We start from the raw sequence: 5,852 nt of genomic DNA on the forward strand, positions 1-5,852 counted from the left end.
AGAAGGAGAAGGAGAAGGTGAAGTCTGGAGGGTGAATCAGAAGAAGCAGAAGAAGGAGAAGGAGAAGGTGAAGTCTGGAGGGTGAATCAGAAGAAGCAGAGGAAGGAGAATGAGAAGGTGAAGTCTGGAGGGTGAATCAGAAGAAGTAGAAGAAGGAGAAGGAGAAGGTGAAGTCTGGAGGGTGAATCAGAAGAAGCAGAAGAAGGAGAAGGAGAAGGTGAAGTCAGGAGGGTGAATCAGAAGAAGCAGAAGAAGGAGACGGAGCAGGTGAAGTCTGGAGGGTGAATCAGAAGAAGCAGAAGAAGGAGAAGGAGAAGGTGAAGTCTGGAGGGTGAATCAGAAGAAGTAGAAGAAGGAGAAGGAGAAGCTGAAGTCTGGAGGGTGAAGCAGAAGAAGTAGAAGAAGGAGAAGGAGAAGGTGAAGTCAGGAGGGTGAATCAGAAGAAGTAGAAGAAGGAGAAGGAGAAGGTGAAGTCAGGAGGGTGAATCAGAAGAAGCAGAAGAAGGAGAAGGAGAAGGTGAAGTCTGGAGGGTGAATCAGAAGAATCAGAAGAAGGAGAAGGAGAAGGTGAAGTCTGGAGGGTGAATCAGAAGAAGCAGAAGAAAGAGAAGGAGAAGGTGAAGTCTGGAGGGTGAAGCAGAAGAAGCAGAAGAAGGAGAAGGAGAACGTGAAGACTGGAGGGTGAATCAGAAGAAGTAGAAGAAGGAGAAGGAGAAGGTGAAGTCTGGAGGGTGAATCAGAAGAAGTAGAAGAAGGAGAAGGAGAAGGTGAAGTCTGAAGGGTGAATCATAAGAAGCAGAAGAAGGAGAAGGAGAAGGTGAAGTCTGGAGGGTGAATCAGAAGAAGCAGAAGAAGGAGAAGGAGAAGATGAAGTCTGGAGGGTGAATCAGAAGAAGTAGAAGAAGGAGAAGGAGAAGGTGAGGTCTGGAGGGTGAATCAGAAGAAGCAGAAGAAGGAGAAGGAGAAGGTGAAGTCTGGAGGGTGAATCAGAAGAAGCAGAAGAAGGAGAAGGAGGAGGTGAAGTCTGGAGGGTGAATCAGAAGAAGCAGACGAAGGAGAAGGAGAAGGTGAAGTCAGGAGGGTGAATCAGAAGAAGCAGAAGAAGGAGAAGGAGAAGGTGAAGTTAGGAGGGTTAATCAGAAGAAGCAGAAGAAGGAGAAGGAGAAGGTGAAGTCAGGGGGGTGAAGCAGAAGAAGCAGAAGAAGGAGAAGGAGAAGGTGAAGTCTGGAGGGTGAAGCAGAAGAAGCAGAAGAAGGAGAAGGAGAAGGTGAAGTCTGGAGGGTGAATCAGAAGAAGAAGAAGAAGGAGAAGGAGAAGGTGAGGTCTGGAGGGTGAAGCAGAAGAAGCAGAAGAAGGAGAAGGAGAAGGTGAAGTCTGGAGGGCGCAGCAGAAGAAGCAGAAGAAGGAGAAGGAGAAGGTGAAGTCTGGAGGGTGAAGCAGAAGAAGCAGAAGAAGGAGAAGGAGAAGGTGAAGTCTGGAGGGTGAATCAGAAGAAGAAGAAGAAGGAGAAGGAGAAGGTGAGGTCTGGAGGGTGAATCAGAAGATGCAGAAGAAGGAGAAGGAGAAAGTGAAGTCTGGAGGGTGAATCAGAAGAAGCAGAAGAAGGAGAAGGAGAAGGTGAAGTCTGGATGGTGAATCAGAAGAAGCAGAAGAAGGAGAAGGAGAAGGTGAAGTCAGGAGAGTGAATCAGAAGAAGCAGAAGAAGGAGAAGGAGAAGGTGAAGTCTGGAGGGTGAATCAGAAGAAGTAGAAGAAGGAGAAGGAGAAGGTGAAGTCTGGAGGGTGAATCAGAAGAAGTAGAAGAAGGAGAAGGAGAAGGTGAAGATTGGAGGGTGAATCAGAAGAAGCAGAAGAAGGAGAAGGAGAAGGTGAAGTCTGGAGGGAGAAGCAGAAGAAGTAGAAGAAGGAGAAGGAGAAGGTGAAGTCTGGAGGGTGAATCAGAAGAAGTAGAAGGAGAAGGAGAAGGTGAAGTCTGCAGGGTGAATCAGAAGAAGTAGAAGAAGGAGAAGGAGAAGGAGAAGTCTGGAGGGTGAATCAGAAGAAGCAGAAGAAGGAGAAGGAGAAGGTGAAGTCTGGAGGGTGAATCAGAAGAAGTAGAAGAAGGAGAAGGAGAAGGTTTAGTCTGGAGGGTGAATCAGAAAAAGTAGACGAAGGAGAAGGAGAAGGTGAAGTCTGGAGGGTGAATCAGAAGAAGCAGAAGAAGGAGAAGGAGAAGGTGAAGTCTGGAGGGTGAATCAGAAGAAGCAGAAGAAGGAGAAGTAGAAGGTGAAGTCAGGAGGGTGAATCAGAAGAAGCAGAAGAAGGAGAAGGAGAAGGTGAAGTTAGGAGGGTGAATCAGAAGAAGCAAAAGAAGGAGAAGGAGAAGGTGAAGTCAGGGGGGTGAAGCAGAAGAAGTAGAAGAAGGAGAAGGAGAAGGTGAAGTCTGGAGGGTGAATCAGAAGAAGTAGAAGAAGGAGAAGGAGAAGGTGAAGTCAGGAGGGTGAAGCAGAAGAACAGAAGAAGGAGAAGGAGAAGGTGAAGTCTGGAGGGCGAAGCAGAAGAAGCAGAAGAAGGAGAAGGAGAAGGTGAAGTCTGGAGGGTGAATCAGAAGAAGTAGAAGAAGGAGAAGGAGAAGGTGAAGTCAGGAGGGTGAAGCAGAAGAAGCAGAAGAAGGAGAAAGAGAAGGTGAAGTCTGGAGGGTGAAGCAGAAGAAGCAGAAGAAGGAGAAGGTGAAGTCTGGAGGGTGAAGCAGAAGAAGCAGAAGAAGGAGAAGTAGAAGGTGAAGTCAGGAGGGTGAATCAGAAGAAGTAGAAGAAGGAGAAGGAGAAGGTGAAGTCTGGAGGGTGAATCAGAAGAAGTAGAAGAAGGAGAAGGAGAAGGTGAAGACTGGAGGGTGAATCAGAAGAAGTAGAAGAAGGAGAAGGAGAAGGTGAAGATTGGAGGGTGAATCAGAAGAAGCAGAAGAAGGAGAAGGAGAAGGTGAAGTCTGGAGGGAGAAGCAGAAGAAGTAGAAGAAGGAGAAGGAGAAGGTGAAGTCTGGAGGGTGAATCAGAAGAAGTAGAAGGAGAAGGAGAAGGTGAAGTCTGCAGGGTGAATCAGAAGAAGTAGAAGAAGGAGAAGGAGAAGGTGAAGTCTGGAGGGTGAATCAGAAGAAGCAGAAGAAGGAGAAGGAGAAGGTGAAGTCTGGAGGGTGAATCAGAAGAAGTAGAAGAAGGAGAAGGAGAAGGTTTAGTCTGGAGGGTGAATCAGAAAAAGTAGACGAAGGAGAAGGAGAAGGTGAAGTCTGGAGGTGAATCAGAAGAAGCAGAAGGAGAAGGAGAAGGTGAAGTCTGCAGGGTGAATCAGAAGAAGCAGAAGAAGGAGAAGGAGAAGGTGAAGTCTGGAGGGTGAATCAGAAGAAGCAGAGGAAGGAGAATGAGAAGGTGAAGTCTGGAGGGTGAATCAGAAGAAGTAGAAGAAGGAGAAGGAGAAGGTGAAGTCTGGAGGGTGAATCAGAAGAAGCAGAAGAAGGAGAAGGAGAAGGTGAAGTCAGGAGGGTGAATCAGAAGAAGCAGAAGAAGGAGAAGGAGAAGGTGAAGTCTGGAGGGTGAATCAGAAGAAGCAGAAAAAGGAGAAGGAGAAGGTGAAGTCTGGAGGGTGAATCAGAAGAAGTAGAAGAAGGAGAAGGAGAAGGTGAAGTCTGGAGGGTGAAGCAGAAGAAGTAGAAGAAGGAGAAGGAGAAGGTGAAGTCAGGAGGGTGAATCAGAAGAAGTAGAAGAAGGAGAAGGAGAAGGTGAAGTCAGGAGGGTGAATCAGAAGAAGCAGAAGAAGGAGAAGGAGAAGGTGAAGTCTGGAGGGTGAATCAGAAGAATCAGAAGAAGGAGAAGCAGAAGGTGAAGTCTGGAGGGTGAATCAGAAGAAGCAGAAGAAAGAGAAGGAGAAGGTGAAGTCTGGAGGGTGAAGCAGAAGAAGCAGAAGAAGGAGAAGGAGAAGGTGAAGTCTGGAGGGTGAATCAGAAGAAGTAGAAGAAGGAGAAGGAGAAGGTGAAGTCTGGAGGGTGAATCATAAGAAGCAGAAGAAGGAGAAGGAGAAGGTGAAGTCTGGAGGTTGAATCAGAAGAAGCAGAAGAAGGAGAAGGAGAAGATGAAGTCTGGAGGGTGAATCAGAAGAAGTAGAAGAAGGAGAAGGAGAAGGTGAGGTCTGGAGGGTGAATCAGAAGAAGCAGAAGAAGGAGAAGGAGAAGGTGAAGTCTGGAGGGTGAATCAGAAGAAGCAGAAGAAGGATAAGGAGGAGGTGAAGTCTGGAGGGTGAATCAGAAGAAGCAGACGAAGGAGAAGGAGAAGGTGAAGTCAGGAGGGTGAATCAGCAGAAGCAGAAGAAGGAGAAGGAGAAGGTGAAGTTAGGAGGGTGAATCAGAAGAAGCAGAAGAAGGAGAAGGAGAAGGTGAAGTCAGGGGGGTGAAGCAGAAGAAGTAAAAGAAGGAGAAGGAGAAGGTGATGTCAGGAGGGTGAAGCAGAAGAAGCAGAAGAAGGAGAAGGAGAAGGTGAAGTCTGGAGGGCGCAGCAGAAGAAGCAGAAGAAGGAGAAGGAGAAGGTGAAGTCTGGAGGGTGAAGCAGAAGAAGCAGAAGAAGGAGAAGGAAAAGGTGAAGTCTGGAGGGTGAATCAGAAGAAGCAGAAGAAGGAGAAGGAGAAGATGAAGTCTGGAGGGTGAATCAGAAGAAGTAGAAGAAGGAGAAGGAGAAGGTGAGGTCTGGAGGGTGAATCAGAAGAAGCAGAAGAAGGAGAAGGAGAAAGTGAAGTCTGGAGGGTGAATCAGAAGAAGCAGAAGAAGGAGAAGGAGTAGGTGAAGTCTGGAGGGTGAATCAGAAGAAGCAGAAGAAGGAGAAGTAGAAGGTGAAGTCAGGAGGGTGAATCAGAAGAAGCAGAAGAAGGAGAAGGAGAAGGTGAAGTTAGGAGGGTGAATCAGCAGAAGCAAAAGAAGGAGAAGGAGAAGGTGAAGTCAGGGGGGTGAAGCAGAAGAAGTAGAAGAAGGAGAAGGAGAAGGTGAAGTCTGGAGGGTGAATCAGAAGAAGTAGAAGAAGGAGAAGGAGAAGGTGAAGTCAGGAGGGTGAAGCAGAAGAAGCAGAAGAAGGAGAAGGTGAAGTCTGGAGGGCGAAGCAGAAGAAGCAGAAGAAGGAGAAGGAGAAGGTGAAGTCTGGAGGGTGAAGCAGAAGAAGCAGAAGAAGGAGAAGGAGAAGGTGAAGTCTGGAGGGTGAATCAGAAGAAGTAGAAGAAGGAGAAGGAGAAGGTGAAGTCAGGAGGGTGAAGCAGAAGAAGCAGAAGAAGGAGAAGGAGAAGGTGAAGTCTGGAGGGTGAAGCAGAAGAAGCAGAAGAAGGAGAAGGAGAAGGTGAAGCCTGGAGGGTGAAGCAGAAGAAGCAGAAGAAGGAGAAGTAGAAGGTGAAGTCAGGAGGGTGAATCAGAAGAAGTAGAAGAAGGAGAAGGAGAAGGTGAAGTCTGGAGGGTGAATCAGAAGAAGTAGAAGAAGGAGAAGGAGAAGGTGAAGTCTGGAGGGTGAATCAGAAGAAGTAGAAGAAGGAGAAGGAGAAGGTGAAGATTGGACGGTGAATCAGAAGAAGCAGAAGAAGGAGAAGGGGAAGGTGAAGTCTGGAGGGAGAAGCAGAAGAAGTAGAAGAAGGAAAAGGTGAAGGTGAAGTCTGGAGGGTGAATCAGAAGAAGTAGAAGGAGAAGGAGAAGGTGAAGTCTGCAGGGTGAATCAGAAGAAGTAGAAGAAGGAGAAGGAGAAGGTGAAGTCTGGAGGGTGAATCAGAAGAAGCAGAAGAAGGAGAAGGAGAAGGTGAAGTCTGGAGGGTGAATCAGAAGAAGTAGAAGAAGGAGAAGGAGAAGGTTTAGTCTGG

The sequence above is a fragment of the Somniosus microcephalus genome, unplaced genomic scaffold (assembly GCF_052327205.1).
Source record: "Somniosus microcephalus isolate GS21.2 unplaced genomic scaffold, FLI_Smic_1.0 scaffold215, whole genome shotgun sequence".
In the NCBI taxonomy this organism is placed as follows: Eukaryota; Metazoa; Chordata; class Chondrichthyes; order Squaliformes; family Somniosidae; genus Somniosus; species Somniosus microcephalus.